Raw genomic sequence first — 24,267 nt, 5'->3', positions numbered from 1 at the left:
TTTGCAGCACCTCTGCCTGCATTGCACACTCAAACTCATTGTTACTAAACCATTATACTAGCAAACACTGAGTGAACTTAGTGGAATCCTAAACGTGGCTGTTGGACTTCTGTATTGTCCCACTAGTGCAAAGATATTTGCAGCACGTCTGCCTGCATTGCACACTAAAACTCATTGTTACTAAGCCATTATACTAGCAAACACTGAGTGAACTTAGTGGCATCCTAAACGTGGCTGTTGGACTTCTGTATCGACCCACAAGTGCAAAAATATTTGCAGCACGTCTGCCTGCATTGCACACTCAAACTCATTGTTACTAAGCCATTATACTAGCGAACACTGAGTGAACTTAGTGGCATCCTAAACGTGGCTGTTGGACTTCTGTATCGTCCCACAAGTGCAAGGATATTTGCAGCACGTCTGCCTGCATTGCACACTCAAACTCATTGTTACTAAGCCATTATACTAGCGAACACTGAGTGAACTTAGTGGCATCCTAAACATGGCTGTTGGACTTCTGTATTGTCCCACAAGTGCAAAGATATTTGCAGCACGTCTGCCTGCATTGCACACTCAAACTCATTGTTACTAAGCCATTATACTAGCAAACACTGAGTGAACTTAGTGGCATCCTAAACGTGGCTGTTGGACTTCTGTATCGTCCTACAAGTGCAAAGATATTTGCAGCACCTCTGCCTGCATTGCACATTTAAACTCATTGTTACTAAGCCATTATACTAGCAAACACTGAGTGAACTTAGTGGCATCCTAAACGTGGCTGTTGGACTTCTGTATTGTCCCACAAGTGCAAAGATATTTGCAGCACGTCTGCCTGCATTGCACACTCAAACTCATTGTTACTAAGCCATTATACTAGCAAACACTGAGTGAACTTAGTGGCATCCTAAACGTGGCTGTTGGACTTCTGTATCGTCCCACAAGTGCAAAGATATTTGCAGCACGTCTAGCTGCATTGCACACTCAAACTGATTGTTACTAAGCCATTATATTAGCAAACACTGAGTGAACTTAGTGGCATCCTAAACGTGGCTGTTGGACTTCTGTATTGTCCCACTAGTGCAAAGATATTTGCAGCACGTCTGCCTGCATTGCACACTCAAACTCATTGTTACTAAGCCATTATACTAGCAAACACTGAGTGAACTTAGTGGCATCCTAAACGTGGCTGTTGGACTTCTGTATCGTCCCACAAGTGCAAAGATATTTGCAGCACCTCTGCCTGCATTGCACACTCAAACTCATTGGTACTTACTAAGACATTATAATACCAAAAATTGAGTAAACATAGTGGCATACAAGAAGTGGCTGTTGTACTCCATTAGTTACCCACTGGTGCAAATCTATGTGCAGCACCTCTGCATGACACCCACCTGCCCTGTTTTTAATAAGCTATAATGATAGCAAAAAATGCTGCCATTTAGTGGCATCATAGAACTGGCTGTTGTATTTCATTAGTGCCCCACTGGTGCCAAGCTATTTCTAGCACCTCTGCATGACACCCTCATACACATTTTGCTACGCTAATGTTATAGCAAACTCAGGGAATTCATTGCTGCATTTGATAATTCGGAGGGATAGAAAGTGAGGCTTCCTTTAGCTTTTCCTTCTGTTCATAGACAGCATCTCCAAGTCCACACCCGAAGAGCAATTTCTCCTCCACGTGTAAGTGTGGAGAGGCAGCTAGTGCGCATGCGTGTGCCGATTTACCCCAGCTGCAGCCTAACTACAGTGTTTCGCCTAGTGAGTATGCTCAGCCTGACTGTGCCATTCCTGAGGCTAAGTCTTCATTTCGGGATACAGCGCATGCTCCCACACTTAGTGTGGAAAGCCTCTTTGCACAGGTACTTGCATTCCGTGTCGGGTCTAAGTCCTGTTTTGTGTCGAGACACCATGCTAAAGCTGATAGTCTTTTTTCAGAGACTCTATTTCATGCAACTGACCATGCTCAGGCACTTACTGCATCAGAGACTAGGTCCGGTAATGAACTCTTTGGCCCTGCCCCTGATGTGGGGGGGCCCATATAGACCACAGGGCATCAGGTGTCCTGACGATGTGGCCAGGCCACTCCCAAATGGCTTGCAGAGGCCCGCCCCTATGACTTGTCACCTCATTATTGATGGTCAGACGATGACTGGTGAGGTGTTTGTGTCGTGGCAGCCATGAGGTCATTATTGAAGTTGCGGTTCCAAATAGGACGCTAGTTATGCCACTCATGACGTGTCCCTCTGCTTTTGTCTCCAGGAGGTGCATTGTGGTCCACCCTGCTTTGGGGCGGACCAAGGTTATAAAACGAGCTGGAGCCAACAAGGAGGTGCGCAGTCTTCTATTATGCTCCGAAAGAGCACACCTCCATGTGTTGAACCCATTGCGGCTTTAGGCCAGAGGTAGGCAGGGATAGGGCGTCGATGCAGGCCGCCACCACAGTTGGTAACGCAGAACGGTTAAGACCAGCTCCTGTCCTACAAGTCCTGCTTGTGCAGCCCAGTGGCATTAACAGACCTGCTGCTGCTGATGTGCCTGCTGTCCACAGGTGTGGCCCCAATGCACACGGTCAGCGTACTGAATGGCCCCTGTGATGTTAACAGAGAGTTCTTGGGCTGGGTGGGCGTGTGGACCCTGTGACGCTAACAGGGCTCCCAGTCTCCAGATCCGAGTGGCGTCTAACTCGGTTCAGGCAACTATTAGTTTCATAGCCACACAGATCTGTATCCTCCATCTAACCTTCCAGTTGCCAACCTCTCCTTTTCCATCTGGGAGCTTTCTCTTTCTTTTCTTATTAATTTTCGTTATATAGAGGTAACATAGTATATACCACCTTATCCAAATCTGCCAGTCCCACCGTAACAGATGGTGTTTCTCCATCAAATGTTACTTTTGCTTAACCAACAAACCCACGGACAAAAACTTTTTTCCCCTTTTCAACACACCTGTTCCCCTTTCCACCAGCATCTGTCCTTTTTGAACTCATTTGGTATATGACCAAAAGTGTAACTCTGCAGGGACACCGTACTCAATGCCATCTCAGCACAGCAGCCAGCCCTCGTTCCCTCAGATGTGGACAAGTAAAAGACCATTTCCTCCTATCCATGACAAAGCGTTGAGATTCACTCTGTGCAGCACTGGTGTTTACTGGAAAAGCAGATCTAAGAATCCGTACCACCTTCTGCAGATACTCCTGTATACGTGCGTCCCTTTCTATGGCAGGAATTATTTCGCCAAATTTTGTCTTGTACCGGGGATCTAACAGTGTGGCAATCCAGTAGTTAGCATTACTTCGAATTCGTACAATCCGAGGGTCATGTTGTAGGTAGTGCAGCAAGAAGGCGCTCATGTGTCTTGTGCATCCAGGAGGACCAAGTCCTTGGTGTGTTGGTGGCAGAGAGGTGAGAATCGTGCCTCCTTCCTCTGCCCTCTCCCCCAACCTCGCACAACCTAAATGTGAGCAAGCTCTCACTCATCTGCTGAGTCTTCCATGCCCATCGCCAGTTCGTCCTCCATTTCTTCATGGGCTCCTGCACCTTCCTCAACAATTTTTGCAGATACTATGCGCCCTTGTTAATCCCTCTCCCCCACCGTCCCTTGACTTCCGCCTAGGTGCTGCTCACCATCTGGACCTTGTAGATCTTATTATCCCTTCTGCATATGACTCCTCCTGTACTTCCTCCCTTATTTCCTCCCCTTCCTCTTGGACCAACACCTGACTCCGAATAATGCATACAGTGTGCTCCATCTTGTACATGACCAGAATTGTCACGCTGAGAATGGCATCGCCAGTGCTAAAGATCTTCGTCGATATTTGTAAACTGTGTAGAAGGGTGCATAGGTCCTTGATCTGACACCACTCCAGCAGCGTGATCTGCGCCATCTCTGGATCAAGTTAGTCCAGGGTATACGTCATACCGTATTTCAGCAGGGCTCTGCGGTGTTGCCACAGACGCTGCAACATGTGCAGATTCAAATTCCTGCGTGTCGCAACATCGCATTTCTGGCGTTTAACCGCCAGACCCTAAGACTTCAGGAGCGATGAAAGTTGTTGAGCTGCTGGGTGCGAAGGATGAAAGTGAGCACATAGCAGCGTGCCCGCTGCACAAGGCCATGTAGGCCGGGATGGTATTTTAAAAATTGCTGGAGAATCAGATTCAACATGTGAGCCATACAAGGCACGTGTGTCACATTGCCATGACGAAGGGCCGCAGACAGGTTTGCATCATTGCCGCACACGGCTGTTAAGTCACCAACGTAGTCCACTCAATCAATTTGTACTCCGGTCGCCAGGTGACAACGTGTTCCTTTCGTGCATAGTGCTGATGATGGGAAAGGAGTCGATGCCAGCGGCGCAGGTGGACGCAGGTTATGCTCACCCACTGGGCTGCGTTACCTTGACAGATGCAGAACCACAGGCTGAATGTAGGTGGTGGGTATCTCACAGATGAAGTACCATCATTCAGCTACAACCAATGGGAATACACCGCACCCTTTTTTAGGCCCCTCCTGTCTGCAGACCACTGCCAGACAAAGCTATGAACCTCTTGTTACTGTTACCCCCAGTTCAGTTTTATGATTTTGTGTGCTTGTTACCTGTGACTAATTTTCCTGCTTGCTGTTTATGTACCTCGTTGGCCGATCCGCATTTCACCTCTGCTTGTTTTCTGATTAAGTCCTGGCCATCCCATTCTGTTACTCTTCCTCAATTAATGTTTTGACCCTGCCTGACTACTATTCTCTGGAACTGCAGCCTTCCACAGGTATTGATCAACTTGGGCCCTGTGTAATTCCAAATCACTGTATAGGGGTTAAAGGGTTTCAGGGTTCTGGGTGTCCAGCTTGCTGAGTGGCTTCCCTCTAGCCTATCCTTTACAGCCCATCTGAGTGTGTCGATCCAGGCAGGTGTTACACCGTGCCCTGGTCAGAAGGCCATGTAGGCCAGGATAGTGTTTTAAAAATTGCTGGACAACCAGGTTCAACACGTGAGCCATACAAGGCACGTGTGTCACATTGCCCTGAAGAAGGGTCGCAGACTGGTTTGCATCATTGTCGCACCCGACCTTCCCTGGCTGCTGGTTGAGTGGAGACAACCATTGATGAAACTCGGTCTCACTCTCCAAAGCTAACCGTCCACAATTCCTCAGCGGTGTCTCACATTTCCCCTACATTTCAAAGTAAACATTTGACCGCCTGATGGCCTTGAGCTCTGCTGCCAGCATAGTAAGGAGGTGTGTGGGATTCCTTGAGCGCAGTTACAAGGAAGGGTGGACTGACCACACAGGGTTTGGGCCGAGGTGGAGGACCCACGCGAGGTTGAGGAGGCAGAAGCAGTGGAGGAACTTGTACATACAGAGGAAGGATTGACACACAAGTCGTGGGGACGGCAAGACTTGTACAGCAAACCCTTCTCCATCTCTCACCATAGTTACCCAGTGCCCAGTCTGCAACATGTAACTCCCCTGTCCATGCTTACTGGTCCAAGTATCGGTGGTGAAATGCACCCTGTCACACACAGAGTTTCTCAAGGAATCGGTGAGGTTGTGTGCGACCTGCTGTGGTAGCGCAGGCACGCCTTTCTTGGAGAAGGAGTGACGACTGGCCATCGGCTCTTGGGGCACTGCAGTGGGCATAAGGTCTCGAAAATCCTCGGTCTCAAAAGGGTGTAAAGGCAGCCTTTCTGTTGCCAACAAGTTGCAGATGATGAAACTCAACCTCTTAGGCATGACATGCCCTTCGAAAATCATGTAAAACACAGCGAGAGGACTCCAACCACAGTCTCCCTCGTTTCCACTAATTGGGCCACACACACCCCACTTGACTGGCATCACTTGATCCCCCTTTTCAAAATGAAACAGATGCTTTGCATGAAGCACTCTCAAAAATACGCGTGCCTTTCGCCTCCCCTGGATGACCCAGGGGAAGAAAAGTCCTCTGAGAGCCATGACTTGTTCATCTTGGTTCTTTTTTCAAAAGCGAGGGGACTCCAACCACAGTCTCCCTCGTTTCCACTAATTGGGCCTCACACCCCCCACTTGACTGGCATCAGTTTATCCCCCTTTTCAAAATGAAAAAGATGCTTTGCATGAAGCACTCTCAAAAATACATGTGCCTTTTGCGTCCCCTGGCTGACCCAGGGGAAGAAAAGTCCTCTGAGAGCCATGACTTGTTCATCTTGGTTCTTTTAGAAACACAGCGAGGGGACTCCAACCACAGTCTCCCTCGTTGCCACTAACTGGGCCACACACACCCCACTTGACTGGCATCAGTTGATCCCCCTTTTCAAAATGAAAAAGATGCTTTGCATGAAGCACTCTCAAAAATACGTGTGCCTTTCGCGTCCCCTGGCTGACCCAGGGGAAGAAAAGTCCTCTGAGAGCCATATCCACATTGTCAGTGGACAGACGCGTGTGCTTATCTGCCAGCAGACCCCCAGCAGCACTGAAGACAGGTTCTGAGAGAACGCTGGCTGCAGGACACAACAAGATCCCCAAGGCGTACGTGGCAAGCTCAGGCAATTTATCCAGATTGGAAGCCTAAAATGAGCAGGGCTCAAGTTGCACAATAATGGCATCGACGTTTCCTTGCATATACTCATATATCTGTGTGTCCTCCTCTTTTTCCTTGTCCAGCTCTTTTGTTTTCGCATGAGTATATGTCCTTGTCACTTTCCCATGTGTTTGTGTTGTGTTGTGAGTTGTTTGTCACCTTTTGGACACCTTTGAGGGTGTTTTTATGTGTTTGTGAATGCCTGCCATTGTTTCCTATGCGGTTCGAGTTCGGTTCGTCGAACGTTCGACGAACCGAACTCGAGTCAGACCTCCGTTCGACGAACCGACCTCGAGCCGAACCGGGATCGGTTCGCTCATCTCTAATCAAGACACTGCTAAATAAAGATTAAATAGTCAAACAGAATGAAAAAAGAGAAAAAAAAGGGACAAATCTATATTAATGGGAAAATGGAAAAATATATATTTAATAAAATTATAGCGTTATTATACATTTTATCAGTAAAATAGCAATAAATGCATATTATTCTTAAATTTATTTGTCGGATTATGTGTGTGTGAAAAGGGACATATCAAATCATTATTTTGATGTTCAAAAAGCATGCGTTTTGGTAGTCCAAAACGCATTTTTTCTGCAATGGAAAAGCAGGTAAAACGCAGGAATTTTGATATTTCTTGCTTTTTGCTACTTCTCATTGACTTCAATGTTAACAAAATGCACCACAAATGGCAAAAACAATTGACAGGGTCCTTTTCTGAACGCATGGTTTTTGACCAAACTTATGCAAATTTTGAGATGCGTTTGGAAACGCAAAGTGCGGACAAGAAATCATGAATTCTCATTGTCTTTAATGGAAAATCAAAACGCATGCATTTGGGCACAAAAACGCTGCAGTTCAAAACTGATCCTAAACGCACCTGAAACGCAGGTGAAAACGGAACTTACTTGTCCACATCTTTTCCACATCTGAGGGACTGAGGGCTGGCTGCTGTGCTGAGACGGCGTTGAGTAGGGTGTCCCTGCAGAGTTGCAAATTTGGTCATCTACAAAATTAGTGTAAAAAGGACAGATGCTGGTGGAAAGGGGAACAGGTGTGTTTGAAAGGGGAAAAAAGTTTGTGTCCGTGGGGTTGGTGGTAAAGCAACAGTGACATCTGCTGAAGAAACACTATCTGTTACAGGGCGGCTGGCAGATTAGGATAAGGTGGTATATATCCCAATCACCAGTCGGGGTCCACTGTGCTCCCAGATGGAAAAGGAGATACTGGCAACCCGAAGGTTAGGCGGAGGATGGGTGGCTCTGAAACTAATAGTAGCCTGACCCGAGTTAGACGACACTCGGATCAGGAGACTGTGAACCCTGTTAGCGTCACAGGGTCCACACACACAGCCCAGGAACTCCCTGTTAACAACACAGGGGCCATTGGGTACGCTGTCCGGGTGTGTAGGGGGCACACCTGTGGACAGCAGGCGCAGCAGCAGCCCAGTTAAATGCCACTGGGCTGCCCTAGCAGGACTGGTAGGACAGGAGCTTGCTTTAACTGTGCCGCGTTACCAAGTGTGGTGGTGTCCAGCACCGATGCCCTATCCCTGCCTACCTCTGTTCTAAAGCCATAATGGGTTCAACACATGGAGGTGTGCTCTGTCTGAGCATAATAGAAGACTGCGCACCTCCATGTTGTCTCCAGTCCCTTTTATAACCTGGGTCTGCCAGGGTGGACCACAATGCACCTCCAGGAGCCAATAGCAGAGTGCCACATCATCAGTGACATAACCAGCGGACTATCTGGAAGCGCCACTTCACTGATGACCTCATGGCAGCCACATCCCAAACACCTCACCAGTCATCGTCTGACAAACAATGATGAGGTGCCAAGTCATAGGGGCGGGCCTCTGCGAGCCAGTCTGGAGTGGCCACATCATCAGGACACCTAATGCCCTCTGGCCTATCAGGGCCTGCCACCTCACGGACATGGCCAGTGAGGTCCTTACCGGACCTAGCCTCTGATGCACTAAATGCCTGAGCATGCTCAGTAGCCTGAACAACAGTCTCAGAAAACAAACTATCAGCTTGAGCATGCTCAGTAGGCACAACACAGGACTTAAACACGGCACGGAGTCCAAGTACCTGTGCAAAGAGGCTTTTCGCACTAAGTGTGGGACATGCTCAGTAGCCCGAACTGAGGACTTAGTCTCAGGAATGGCACAGTCAGGCTGAGCATGCTCACTAGGCGAAACACTGGACTTAGGCTGTGGCTGGGGTAAATCGGCACACGCATGCGCACTAGCCGCCTCTCCACACTTAGACATGGAGGAGGAAGCAGCCAGCTAGACGACACGAGGCACGGCCAAAAATGGCAGCTGACGCCTGGGTGCAACTGGAACCGCAGAAGGCTGCTTGTGGCTACGGCGGCACTGAATTGTAACACCAACTTCCAGCCAAAATAAGATGTCTACTTCTTCTGATATGATCCCTTTGTTTACGAACACGACCATCGCTACCAAATGTAGATGAGGCACCAAAAGAGCAGGTGCTTGAATGGATCTCAAATGCTCCATCACGTGGCCTCTCCTCCACCTCAACTTCAATATCCCAAATACTCCATTCCTCTGAGGTGTCACCCTAATCACACTTGCTTCCTACCAGCTCTCAAGTCTCCATCTGCCCTGCTGAGTATGGGGTAACAGAGATGGTGGAGTCTGGAGAGCTGTTCAGTCACACTATAGCCTGGGAATCAGAGGTCTGCTCCAAAGCTGCAGTGAGTCCAGACAAGGAAATGATCTGCACTGATGCTCAGAAGCTTTGTGAGTCGGATCCAGGCCCAGATGAAGAAGGTTCTGAGCACAATGTAGACCCTCATTCCCAAACTGTTATTTGTTTTGGTGGAGAAAATGGGGAACATGCTGATGAGACTCAGATACCTGATTGGAACGACAACTTTACTATTCGGTCAGGGCAGGAAGAGGTTGGCTCTGAGGAGTCAGGACGAGGGGAGTGAGAACACACAAGGTGATGATGATGTTGGAGACCCCACTTACTGTCAACCCACAGTCAGCCAGTCGATGAGGTCAGCAGAGGAGGTGGAGGAGGATGCTACTGATGACGAGGTTAGGTTGCGTCTTCCTTGACAGAGACGGAGTACTGGAAGCACATCAACAAGTGCATCCTCAGCCAGAACTCTGCCTCTGAGCAGAAGTCCTGAGGGCTCTGCAGGTCGCATGGGCTGTAAGCCTTGCCTAGCCTGGGCCTTTTTGACATCCAAAGGATCACCTAACTCATGTCATCTGTAAGATTTTTCACCAATCTGTTAGTAGAGGCCAAAAACTCACTAGTTTGAGTACTTTGTCCATGAACCGTCACATGGATATGAAGTGATAGGGTGAGGGTGTATTGATGACCTTTATCCACTGTGAATGCAAGATGCTTATTTGCTGTTCATTGTATGCATTGTTGCTGACCACCCACAAGGGGCCACTGTTTTGCATCTGCCTTTGACTGGTCACTATAGTAACGACAAAACGGTCTTCGGCTGTGGACTTGGAGACCAGAGGAGGTGCTGTATGTGAGCTGAAGGAAAAGCGAAAGGTGTGTGTAACAGAAAGGAGCCGGTGCAGAAACACTTAGGTGGATTGTGAGGAGACTCGTGTTGGAGTTTGTTGAGGAGGACCGTAACGCGTGTGAGCAGCATCCTGTGCCGGAGACCCTCATTCTTCAATTGCTGGCTATACTGATTACCGTGAGAGGATCGTCAAGTCTGTATTTATGGCAGCTGGACACCACAGTACTTGGGTATGGCAGGCTGGGCCCAGCCACTTTGTTTTTGTAACAAAACACTTATCTGTTCTGCTTAGGCCGACTATATAGACAATAAAGGTCCAGTCACACTAAGCAACTTACCAGCGATCCCAACAACGATAGGGATCGCTGGTAAGTTGCTAGGAGGTTGCTGGTGAGATGTCACACTGCGACGCTCCAGCGATCCCACCAGCAACCTGACCTGGCAGGGATCGCTGGAGCGTCGCTACACGTGTTGCTGGTGAGCTCTCCAGCAACCAGTGGCCAGCCCCCAGCGCCGCGTGGAAGATGCTGCGCTTGGTAACTAAGGTAAATATCGGGTAACCAACCCGATATTTACCTTGGTTACCAGCGCACGGAGCTACACGTGCAGAGAGCAGGGAGCAGCGCACACTGAGCGCTGGCTCCCATTGGGTAACCATTGGGTAACCAAGGACAGGGCTTCTCGGTTACCCAATGTTTACTGTGGTTACCAGCCTCCGCAGAAGCCGGCTCCTGCTGTCTGCACATTTAGTTGTTGCTGTCTCGCTGTCACACACAGCGATCTGTGCTTCACAGCAGGAGAGCAACAACTAAAAAATGGCCCAGGACATTCAGCAACAACCAACGACCTCACAGCAGGGGCCAGGTTGTTGCTGGATGTCACACACAGCGACATCACTAGCAACATCGCTGCTACGTCACAAAAGTTGTTCGTTAGCAGCGATGTTGCTAGCGATGTTGCTTAGTGTGACGGGGCCTTAAGACTTGCTGCCTCTGCTCTGTCAGTTTGTTAGTTACAGTTCAAATTCTAGAGGGCCATTTTTTATTTTTATTTTTTTTCTAAGCGTGCGTGTAGTGGGCGCGGGCCAGCATGTCATCCAATCCCAGACACACACAGGTAAGTGGACTTTTTGCCAGACAAGCAAGGGCATGTGTCATAGGCCGTGAATGTCACATGTCCTTGCATTATAAATACGGCCATTTTCCCTCAGGACACCATTATCTGCCTTCTGCGTCTGGGTGACAGTCACCGCTCACGCAGCTCCTGTCGCCAGTCATGCTGTGTACGCTATACACACAGCGATCTACAGATTAAGGACAGAAGTTTATTTCAGCCCTTTTGAGGGCTCATTTCCTCAGGCTCAGAGCCATAGGTGACAGTCAGGTCCGTGGAAACGCTGTATACAGCTTCAGATAACAGCGTCTGTGTACCTAAGGTTAGGGAATTCCTTGCTGCATTTCACCATTAGGAGGGATAGAAAGTGAGGCTTCCTTTCCTCTACACTGACCCACAACCCGGCCACTGTACCTTCCTGCCCTTTTTTGCAAAGTCATTTTACTAGCAAAGAGTGCTGTCAGCTAGTGCCATCCACAAAGTATCTGCTAGACTACATTAGGGTCCCATTTGTGCCAAACAAGTTCCACCACCTCTACATTCTACCCTCATGCACATTTTTGCAAAGCCTTTTTAATTGCAAAAAGTGCTGCCAGTTAGTGGCATCCAAAAAGTGGCTGCTGTACTCCATTAGTGTCCCACTGGTGCCAAGCAATTTTCAGCACCTCTGTATTCCACCCTCCTGCTCATTTTTACTAAGCTATTTTAATAGCAAACACTGCTGAAACTTAGTGGCATCCAAAAAGCGGCTGCTGTGCTCCATTAGTGTCCCACTGGTGCCAAGCAATTTTCAGCACTTCAGCATTGTACCCTCCTGCACATTTCTACTAAGCTATTGTAATAGCAAACACTGCTGAAACTTAGTGGCATCCAAAAAGTGGCTGCTGTACTCTATTAGTATCCCACTGGTGCCAAGCAATTTCCAGCACCTCTGCATTCCACCCTCCTGCTTATTTTTACTAAGCTATTATAATAGCAAACACTGCTGAAACTTAGTGGCATCCAAAAAGTGGCTGCTGTACTCCATTAGTGTCCCACTGGTGCCAAGCAATTTCCAGCACCTCTGCATTCTACCCTCCTGCACATTTTTATTAAGCTATTATAATAGCAAACACTGCTGAAACTTAGTGGCATCCAAAAAGTGGCTGCTATACTCCATTAGTGTCACACTGGTGCCAAGCAATTTCCAGCACCTCTGCATTCCACCCTCCTGCTTATTTTTACTAAGCTATTATAATAGCAAACACTGCTGAAACTTAGTGGCATCCAAAAAGTGGCTGCTGTACTCCATTAGTGTCCCACTTGTGCCAAGCAATTTCCAGCACCTCTGCATTCCACCCTCCTGCACATTTTTACTAAGCTATTATAATAGCAAACACTGCTGAAACTTAGTGGCATCCAAAAAGTGGCTGCTGTACTCCATTAGTGTCCCACTAGTGCCAAACAATTTTCAGCACCTCACTATTCTACCCTCCTGCACATTTTTACTAAGCTATTATAATAGCAAACTGTGCTGCCAGTTTAAGGGCCATAGTTGCATTGTCAGTGATAGTCAGTGTTGTTTCTTCAGCTGTCAATAAAGCTAGACCACCTCTGCAATCTACACCACCTCTCAATTTTTACTACCACATTTTAAGTGGACAATCTTGTCGCTATCAAAATGAGTGGCAAAATGACAGATGCTGGTGGAAAGGGGAACAGGCATGTTGGAAAAGGAAAAAAGTTTTTGTCTGTGAGGAAGGTGGCAAAGCTACATTAACATCTGCTGAAGATAGGCCATCTTCCAGCAAAAGTAAGATGTCTACTACTTTCTGTGGACAATCCGGTGTGCTCCCTTTTTTACGGACCCGAACAACTGTAACAAAGGTAGATGATGCACAAAAAAAGCACATGCTTGATTGGATCTCAAGTGCTCCAACAAGTCCCCTCCTCCACCTCAACTACCGCATCTAAAAAAACCCAGTCCTCTGAGTTATCATCCCAATCACACTTGCTTTCTCCCAGCTCTCAAGTCTCCATCCGCCCTGCACAGTATGGTGGAACAGAGATGGCTGAGTCTGCCGAGCTGTTCAGTCACACTATAGCCTGGGAATCAGAGGTATGCTCCCAAGCTACAGTGAGTACAGACCAGGAAATGGTCTGCAGTGATGCCCAGAACCTTTGTGACTCAGATTCAGGCCGTGATGACCAGGTTTCTGAGCATAATGTTGACCCTTATTCGCAAACTGTAACACCTGTTGGTAGAGACAATGAGGAACATACTGATGACGATGAGACGCAGATACCAGATTGGGATGACAATTTAAATATTCGGTCAGGGCAGGAAGAGGCTCGATCTGAGGATGAGGGGAGTGCAAACACAACGCTTGATGAGGGAGTTCTAGATCCCACCTACTGTCAACCCACAGTCAGGCACTCGAGGAGGTCAACAGAGGCGGTGGAGGAGGATGCAACTGACGACAAAGTTACCTTGCGCCTTCCTGGACAGAGGAGAAGTACTGGTAGCACGTCTACAACTGCATCCTCAGCCACCACTCTGCCTCTGAGCACTAGTTGTGGTGGCTCAGCAGGTCGCATGTCCTCTAAGCCTTGCCTAGCCTGGTCCTTTTTTGACCTTGCAAAGGATCGCCCAAATCATGTGATCTGTAAAATTTGTCGGGAATCTGTAAGTAGAGGCAAAAACCTCAGCAGTTTGACAACTTCTTCCATGAATCGTCACATGAATAAATATCATATGTCCCAGTGGGAAGCTCACCGTGCTGCAATGCGGCCTAGTGGAGTGGACCATCCACCGCCTGCCCCTTCCAGTGCATCTGCGCGCTCTTCATCTTCTAAATCTGTGGGGACAGCTGTCACACCTGGTTTTCCACGCACAACTTCCCCCACTGTAACCGCGACAGGCAGTTTGCTTGATAGGTCGTCAGTTGGTTTGGAAGGTAAACAAGTGTGGGTGTACAGCTCTATCAGACATCGACAGCACCAACTTTGGATGAAGGCAACATCATGTCTCCGACTGCACTTTCCTCACAAACCTGCATTTTTCCAGTGACACACTACTCACCACCATCTCCACACAGCAGCCAGATCTCTGTCCCTCAGATGTGGACAAATAAAAGGTCATTTCCTCCGACCCATGACAAAGCTAAGAGGTTGACTTTATCCCTCTGTAAGCTCTTGGCTACCGAAATGCTGCCTTTCCGCCTGGTGGACAAACAGGATTTTCAAGACCTTATGTCCGTCGCTGTGCCCCAGTACCAGATGCCCAGTCGCCACTACTTTTCTAAGAAAGGTGTGCCTGCGCTACACCAGCATGTCGCACACAACATTAACGCTTCCTTGAGAAACTCTGTGTGTGAACGGGTGCATTTCACCACCGATACTTGGACCAGTAAGCATTGACAGGGACGTTACATGTCGCTGACTGGGCACTGGGTAACTATGGTGATAGATGGTGAAGGGTCTGCTGCAGAAGTCTTGCCATCCCCACGACTTGTGCGTCAATCCTCTGTCTGTCCAAGTTCCTCCACTGCTTCTGACTCCTCAACCTCATCTGGGTCCTCCACCTCCGCCCCAAGCCTGCCTGGTCAGGCCACCAGCATTCTAACTGCGCAGAAGGAATCACGCACCCCTCATTACTATGCTGGCAGCAGAGCACAACGGCATCAGGCGGTCTTTATCTTGAAATGTCTTGGAAATAAGAGTCACACAGTGGCTGAGTTGTGGGCAGCTCTGGAGACTGAGTTTGGTAAATGGTTGTCTCCACTCAACCTGCCGCCAGGTAAGGCCGTGTGCGACAATGCTGCAAACCTGGGTGCGGCCCTTCGCCTGGGCAAGGTGACACACGTGCCTTGTATGGCTCACGTGTTGAACCTTGTTGTCCAGCAATTTTTAACACACTATCCCGGCCTAGATGGCCTTCTGCACAGGGCACGAAAACTGTCTGCTCACTTCTGCCATTCAACCGCCGCAGTTGAGCGACTTGCATCGCTCCAGAAGTCTTTCGGCCTGCTGGTTCATTGCCTGAAATGTGATGTGCCGACACGCTGGAATTCGACTCTCCACATGTTACAGCGACTGTGGCAGCACCGCCGAGCACTGGTGCAATACGTCATGACGTATAGCCTGGGCCAACGAGATGCAGAGGTGGGGCAGATCACCCTGATGGAGTGGTCTCAGATCAAGGACCTATGCACCATTCTGCACAGTTTCGACATAGTGAAGATTATTTTTAACGCTGACAATGCCATTATCAGCATGACAATTGCACTCATTTACATGCTGGCGCACACTCTAAACACTATTCGGAATCAGGGGGTGGGACAACAGGAAGGGGCGGAAGTATAGGAGGATTCATATGCGCAAGGGACAACAACATCACCAAGGTCCAGACGTTCATCATCACCAAGGCGGCAGGCATGTGACGGTGGGGGACAGGGATCAACAAGGGCGCATGGTAGCAGGCAAAATTTTGAGGTAGGTGCAAGAGAACATGAAGAAATGGAGGACGAACTGTCCATGGACATGGAAGACTCAGCGGATGAGGGAGACATTGGTCAAATTTTAGTTGAAAAAGGTTTGGGAGAGATGTCAGAGGAAGAAAGAACGGTTAGCACCTTTATGCCACAAACACAGTGCGGACTTGGTCCGCATGACTGCGCAAGACACATGAGCTCTTTCTTGCTGCACTACCTACAACATGACACTCGTATTGTCAAAATTAGAAGTGATGATGACTACTGGCTTGCCACAATATTAGATCCCCGGTACAAGTCCAAATTTTGTGACATAATTCCAGCCATAGAAAGGGACGCACGTATGCAGGAGTATCAGCAGAAGCTGTTACTCGAACTTAGCTTGGCTTTTCCACCAAACCACTGTGGTGCACGGAGTGAATCTCCCAGTTGTAACTTGACAAACATGGGACTGTCTCGTCATCAACAGTCTAACCGTACCAGCAGCACCGTATCTGGTGCTGGTAACAGCAATTTTATTGAATCGTTTCATCATTTTTTTAAACCATCCTTTGCAAGGCCACCAGAGACAAGAAAGAAGTCTGACACATAGTCAATGGCTGGAGAGGATGATACAGGAGTATCTCCAAATGAACATCGATGCCATGACTTTGCAAATGGAGCCTTGCTCATTTTGGGCTTCAAATCTTGAAAAATGGCCTGAGCTCTCCACTTACGCCTTGGAGATCTTGTCATGTCCAGCTGCCAGCGTTGTCTCAGAACGTGTCTTCAGTTCTGCTGGGTGTGTGCTGACAGATAAGCACACGCGTTTGTCCACTGACAATGTGGACAGACTAACGTTCATCAAGATGAACAAGTCATGGATCCGCAAGGACTTTACTTCCCCTGTGTCATCCTGTGGAGAATAAAGGATTGTGGATTTGGAATGTGCTTGATGCAAATCTACCTGTGAAGTGTACAACTGGGGCACAAGTGCTGCCACTGAAGGGGTGTCTGTGTGGCCCAATTTTTGGAAAAAAGGGAGACTCCGCTTGGAGTAACCCTTGCTTGCAGTGTTTCTAAAAATGATCCAAGATGAACAGATCTGGGATCAGCAAAGACTTTGCTACCTACCCCGGTCTCATCCTGGGGATGGTTAAGGATGGCGTATTTTTGAATGTGCTTGATGCAAATCTACCTGTGAAGTGTACAACTGGGGCACAAGTGCTGCCACTGAAGGGGTGTCTGTGTGGCCCAATTTTTGGAAAAAAGGGAGACTCCGCTTGGAGTCACCTTGCAGTGTTTTACATAATTTTAGAAGGGCATGCCATGCCTATATCTGTGTCTCGTCCTCTTTTTCCTCGTAACGCTGTTTTGTTTTCGCATGAAAATTTGTTCTTGTCACTTTCCCATGTGTTTGTGTTGTGAGTTGTTTGTCACCTTTTGGACACCTTTGAGGGTGTTTCTAGGTGTTTTTATGTGTTTGTGATTGCCTCCCATTCTTTCCTATGGGGTTCGAGTGGTTCGCCGAACCGAACTCGAACGCGACCTCCGTCGACGAACCAAGCTCGAAACGAAGCGCGACCGGTTCGCTCATCTCTACTCATGCTATGCCCCAAAGAATTGCCTGCACTTTTTGCAGTTAAAATTGCGTAGCAGAAATGTAGAGGTGGTGTAGAATGCAGAGGTATTGTAGCTTTCTTGTCAGCAGAGGAACGTCACTGACTATCCCAGACAATGATACTATGCTCCAAAGAATTGCCTGCACTTTTTGCAGTTAAAATTGTGTAGCAGAAATGGAGAGGTGGTGTAGAATGGAGAGGTGGTGTAGCTTTCTTGTCAGCAGAGGAAGGTCACTGACTATCCCAGACAATGATACTATGACCCAAAGAATTGCCTGCACTTTTTGCAGTTAAAATTGCGTAGCAGAAATGGAGAGGTGGTGTAGAATGGAGAGGTGGTGTAGCTTTCTTGACAGCTGAGGTACGTCACTGACTATCACAGACACTCATGCTATGCCCCAAAGAATTGACTGCACTTTTTGCAGTTAAAATTGCGTAGCAGAAATGGAGAGGTAGTGTACACTGTGTTCCAAATTATTATGCAAAAAATATTTTTTCATATTTTCCTAAATTAACTTTATGAATTGCAGTCATTGTTATTTTACAGTCATCTACTATTCGAGTATAATTGAAATGTTTTTGATCAAACTGCCTATGAAAACAGTATATTTTTAAAAATAATAAACACTGAAAATGCACTCAAAATGCATGTTCCAAATTATTATGCACAGCAGAGTTTTCAACCTGTTTTATTTTTATTTTGAAAAGCAAAATAGTCAATTGTGAAATTCTAAGGATTATCAGCTTATTACAAAATGAAATCAAACAGTTTTCAAGTCAAAACTTAATTCTAGGTGATGTTACATTTGCACATAGGACCCCTTGTTTGAAAGAAGCTTCTGAACTCTCTCGTCTCGCAGCCAGAGATGCAGATGTGTTATTTGCAGCATGAGACGGTGCATTATCATGCATGAAAATGATCTTGCTGCGGAATGCACGGTTCTTCCTCCTGAACCATGGCAGGAAGTGCTGTTTTAGAAACTACACATAGATTATGGAGTTCATCTTTACCCCTTCAGGGATCCTAAAGGGGCCGACAATCTCTCTCCCCATGAATCTAGCCCAAAACATTATTCCACCTCCTCCTTGTTGGCGCCTTAGCCGTGTTTTCATGGGGTGTCCATCAACCAGCCATCCTCCACTCCATCCATCTGGACCATGGAGCGTTGCACGGCACTCATCGGTGAACAAAACAGTTTGGAAGTCAGTCTTCATGTATCGTTTTGCCCACTGGAGCCGTTTCGGCTTGTGTGCAGTGGATAGAGGTGGTCGACAGGATGGCTTACGCACAGCTGCAAACCTCTGAAGGACCCTGCAACTTGTTGTTCGGGGGACGTTGGAGGCACCAGCAGCTTCAAAAACTTATCTGCTGCTATGACAAGGCATTTAAGCAGCTGCTCTTTTAACCTGACGCAATTGCCTGTTGGAAAGAGTCCTCAATTTTTCCTTATTAGCACGCACACGTGTGTGCTGTGAATCAGCTACATACTTCTTGATTGTGCGACGATCACGATGAAGTGTCTTGGCAATGTTAATTGTAGTCATGCCTTGACCTAAATACTCCATAATTTGTTGCTCCTCAGCAGCCGACACATCCTTTTTCTTTCGCATATTGGCAAAAAAGGTAGGCTGCTTAATAATATGGAACAGCCTTCTTAAGTTGTCTTGCCTTTATTTGGACACCCGTGCCAAACTAATTTGCACAGGTATCTGCAATTTCAGTGATATAAAGAGCCCTGGCTCACATCACCATCAATGAGTTTAAATGACAAACAAAAAATTTCTAACCTTATCACTCCTAAACTCTTTTTGGATAATAATTTGGAACACAGTGTAGAATGCAGAGGTGGTGTAGCTTTCTTGTCAGTAGGGGAATGTCACTGACTATCCCAGACAATGATACTATGTACCAAAGAATTCCGTGCTTTTTTTTGCAGTTAAAATTGCGTAGCAGAAATAGAGAGGTGATGCAGAATGCAGAGGTGGTGTAGCTTTCTTGTCTGCTGGGAAACATCACTGACTATCCCAGACAATGATACTATGTCCCAAAGAATTGCCTGCACTTTTTGCAGTTAAAATTGCATAGCAGAAATGGAGAGGTGGTGTAGAATGCAGAGGTGGTGTAGCTTTCTTGACAGTTGAGGTACATCACTGACTATCCCAGACAATGATACTATGCCCCAAAGAATTGCCTGCACTTTTTACAGTTAAAATTGCATAGCAGAAATGTAGAGGTGGTGTAGAATGGAGAGGTGGTGTAGCTTTCTTGTCAGCAGAGGAATGTCACTGACTATCCCAGACAATGATACTATGCCCCAAGGAATTGCTTGAGCTGATTTAGACAGACGCTGTGGAAAAACCCTTGCACAACGCTGGCACAGACCTGCCTAGCAAAAATGGCTATGAACTGCTCTAATCTAGCCCTGAAAAGGGCAGAAATTAAAACTAGTCCCTATTCCCTAAACCGATGTCTCGATAGCACTTTATAGCGCCCACAGCAGCAGCAGCGGGAGTGGTGACTGTCACACACCCGCAGCACTGAGATAATGGCGGCAATGGGGGAAATGGCCGGGTCTTATAGGGCAAGGACATGTGACATGCACAGCCAATGAAACATGCCCTTGCTTGTCTGGCAAAAATCCACTTTGCTGTGTGTGTGTCTGTGATTGGCTGACAGCCTGGCCCGCCCCACTGGATGCGAGGATAGGAAAAAAAAATGGCGATCGCGATTATTTCAGCACTCAGCAGCACTGATCTAAACCCTGTCCCCCCTGCACACTATATGCTGAATTTTGATAATATCATTAGTAACAGTGACTGACAGTATTACAGTGAAAAGCCAGCTAGTAACTAGTTACTCTTTTGGTGATCGAACCATTATCGGTAACTTGAATGGTCGAACGTGAAGCAAATCGTTCGAGTTTGTCGAACGACTCGAACATCGCCCAAAACAACTTGAATTTGAAATTGGCGAACGGTTCGCTTCGAACACTGCTCATCTCTAATTATGAGGCCTTTTTTACCTTTTCCTCTTGTGAAAATTAGAAATCTGGGGTTAAAACAACATAGTGGTCCTTTAATTTTTTTATTCACCACTTAATAACGTAACATTTTCTGACATACCTGTAGAGTCAATATGCTCACTGCACCCGTGAATGAGAGTTCATTGAGGGGTGCAGTTTTTAAAATGGGGTCATTTGTGGGGAATTTTTGCTGTTCTGACACCTCAGGGGCTCTCCAAACGTGACATGGCATCCACTAAGGATTCTAGACAATTTTGCACTCAAATGGTGCTCTTTCCCTTCCGAGCCCTGCCGTGCACCCAAACAGTTGATTTCCACCACGTACGAGCTATTTGCGTACTCAGGAGAAATTGCACAATAAATTGAATGGTGCATTTTCTCCAGTTACCCTTGTGAAAAAAACAACTATTTGGTTAAATTAACAATTTTGTGATAAATATACAGTTAGGTCCAGAAATATTTGGACAGTGACACAATTTTCGCGAGTTGGGCTCTACATGCCACCACATTGGATTTGAAATGAAATCTCTACAACAGAATTCAAGTGCAGATTGTAACGTTTAATTTGAAGGTTTGAACAAAAATATCTGATAGAAATTGTAGGAATTGTACACATTTCTTTACAAACACTCCACATTTTAGGAGGTCAAAAGTAATTGGACAAATAAACCAAACCCAAACAAAATATTTTTATTTTCAATATTTTGTTGCGAATCCTTTGGAGGCAATCACTGCCTTAAGTCTGGAACCCATGGACATCACCAAACACTGGGTTTCCTCCTTCTTAATGCTTTGCCAGGCCTTTACAGCCGCAGCCTTCAGGTCTTGCTTGTTTGTGGGTCTTTCAGTCTTAAGTCTGGATTTGAGCAAGTGAAATGCATGCTCAATTGGGTTAAGATCTGGTGATTGACTTGGCCATTGCAGAATGTTCCACTTTTTTGCACTCATGAACTCCTGGGTAGCTTTGGCTGTATGCTTGGGGTCATTGTCCATCTGTACTATGAAGCGCCGTCCGATCAACTTTGCGGCATTTGGCTGAATCTGGGCTGAAAGTATATCCCGGTACACTTCAGAATTCATCCGGCTACTTTTGTCTGCTGTTATGTCATCAATAAACACAAGTGACCCAGTGCCATTGAAAGACATGCATGCCCATGCCATCACGTTGCCTCCACCATGTTTTACAGAGGATGTGGTGTGCCTTGGATCATGTGCCGTTCTCTTTCTTCTCCAAACTTTTTTCTTCCCATCATTCTGGTACAGGTTGATCTTTGTCTCATCTGTCCATAGAATACTTTTCCAGAACTGAGCTGGCTTCATGAGGTGTTTTTCAGCAAATTTAACTCTGGCCTGTCTATTTTTGGAATTGATGAATGGTTTGCATCTAGATGTGAACCCTTTGTATTTACTTTCATGGAGTCTTCTCTTTACTGTTGACTTAGAGACAGATACACCTACTTCACTGAGAGTGTTCTGGACTTCAGTTGATGTTGTGAACGGGTTCTTCTACACCAAATAAAGTATGCGGCGATCATCCACCACTGTTGTCATCCATGGACGCCCAGGCCTTTTTGAGTTCCCAAGCTCACCAGTCAATTCCTTTTTTCTCAGAATGTACCCGACTGTTGATTTTGCTACTCCATGCATGTCTGCTATCTCTCTGATGGATTTTTTCTTTTTTTTCAGCCTCAGGATGTTCTGCTTCACCTCAATTGAGAGTTCCTTAGACCGCATGTTGTCTGGTCACAGCAACAGCTTCCAAATGCAAAACCACACACCTGTAATCAACCCCAGACCTTTTAACTACTTCATTGATTACAGGTTAACGAGGGAGACGCCTTCAGAGTTAATTGCAGCCCTTAGAGTCCCTTGTCCAATTACTTTTGGTCCCTTGAAAAAGAGGAGGCTATGCATTACAGAGCTATGATTCCTAAACCCTTTCTCCGATTTGGATGTGAAAACTCTCATATTGCAGCTGGGAGTGTGCACTTTCAGCCCATATTATATATATAATTGTATTTCTGAACATGTTTTTGTAAACAGCTAAAATAACAAAACTTGTGTCACTGTCCAAATATTTCTGGACCTAACTGTATATTTTTTTATTTTAACAGCTCATCGTCATAAACTTCTGTGAAGCCCCCTGGGGTTCAAAGTGCTCACCAAACATCTAGATATATTCCTTGTGGGGTCTACAGTAGTTTCCAAAATGGGGTAATTTGTGCTGGCGCTCCACTGTTCAGGCACCCCAGGGACTCTCCAAACACGACATGGCGTCAGCTAACGATAGCAACTATTTTAGAATTCAAAAAGTGAAATGGCGCTCCTTCTCTTACGTGCCCTGCCATGCGCCCAGTTCATTTCCACTACATATGAGGTATCTGCAAACTCAGGAGAAATTGCCCAATACATTTTATGGTGCATTTTCTCTTGTTACCCTTATGAAAAAAAGCTATCTGTTTGGAGTGATCGTTTTGTGGTAAAAATGTATTTTTTTTTTCACGGCTCAACGCTAATAATTCCAGCTAATTTTGCTTTAAAAAAAATTCAAATAGCACTCATTCCTTTCCAAGCCTTGTCATGCGCCCAAAAAATAGATTTCACCAAATTTAAGGAGAAATTGCACAACAAATTTTCTAGTGCATTTTCTCTTATTATCTTTGTGAAAATGAAAAAGTTTATGGCTAAAATATATTTTTTTTGTGGGAAAAAGTAAAATTTTCTTTTTTTCCTTCCATATTGCTTTTGTTCCTGTGAAGCACCTAAAAGGTTAATAAACTTCTTGGATGTGGTTTTGAGCAGTGTGGAAGGTGCAGTTTTTAGAATGGGGTCACTTTGCGGTATTTTCTGTCACTTAGGCCTCTGAAAATCACTTCAAATGTGATGTGCTCCCTAAAAAATGTTTCTGTAAATTTTCTTGGAAAAATGAGAAATTGCTGAAGAACTTCAAACCCTTCTATCTTCCGAACCAGAAAAAAAAATCATATTTCAAAAATTGTGCTGATGTAAAGTAGACATGTGGGAAATGTTATTAAGTGACTATTTTGTGAGACAACTCTCGGATTTAAGAACATAAAAATTCAAAGTTTGAAAATTGTAACATTTTCAGCAATAGCGCTTTGGTTACCATTTTCCAAGACCCGTAGTGTTCTCAATTTTCAGGGTCTGGAGCTGACTGATGTCTTATTTTTTGCGTCTTGAGCTGACGTTTTTAATGGTACTACTTTTTGCAGATGCTACGTTTTGATCACCTGTTATTGCATTTTAAAATGTTGCCGACCAAAAAAACAATTTTTTTTTCGCCACGCTGTGTGCCGATCAGGTTAATTAATTTTATATTTTGATAGATCGGGTATTTCTTTTTACAGCAGTACCAAATATGTGTATATTTTTATGTTTTATTTTTAATGTAGCCAATTGGTGGGTGATTTGATCTTTTAGTTTTTTATTTTTTAATATTTTTAAAAACTTTTTTTAATTTTTTATTTCTTTTACTAGTCCCCATAGGGGACTTCATCACTGCACAGCCCAATCACTTCTTCATTTCTGCTGATCAGAGCAACATCACTTTGATCAGCAGAAATGCAGCCTTCCTGTGAGTGCCAGTGCTCTGTCAGCTCTCACAATAAGTGAGCCATGGCAGCATCAGGAATCATCGGCTGACCCCACACTACCATGGCAACACATTAGCATCCCGTGATCATATTAAGCGGCGATTTAAATCGCGTGGTCAGTATTTAAGATCACGATCTAAAGGGTTAACAAGTGCGAGTGTGGCGCCCCAGCATCTGGTTGCCACAATAGTGTTGCCCCTCCAAAGGGTTAATGCTGAGCCTGGAGGTAATTGGGGAAATCTATTGGCCAGTAAGTACCAGCATCCAACACCGTTCCTCTCCCAGGCCAGCAGGGGGAGCTCTAAACCTGGAGTTCCAGGGAGGATCCCTTAAGCCCTGACCTGGGGGAGGACTTAGGTAGTCTGTGAGAAG

The sequence above is a fragment of the Anomaloglossus baeobatrachus genome, chromosome 6, assembly GCF_048569485.1.
Source record: "Anomaloglossus baeobatrachus isolate aAnoBae1 chromosome 6, aAnoBae1.hap1, whole genome shotgun sequence".
In the NCBI taxonomy this organism is placed as follows: Eukaryota; Metazoa; Chordata; class Amphibia; order Anura; family Aromobatidae; genus Anomaloglossus; species Anomaloglossus baeobatrachus.
Note: the sequence above shows the minus strand (reverse complement) of the source record.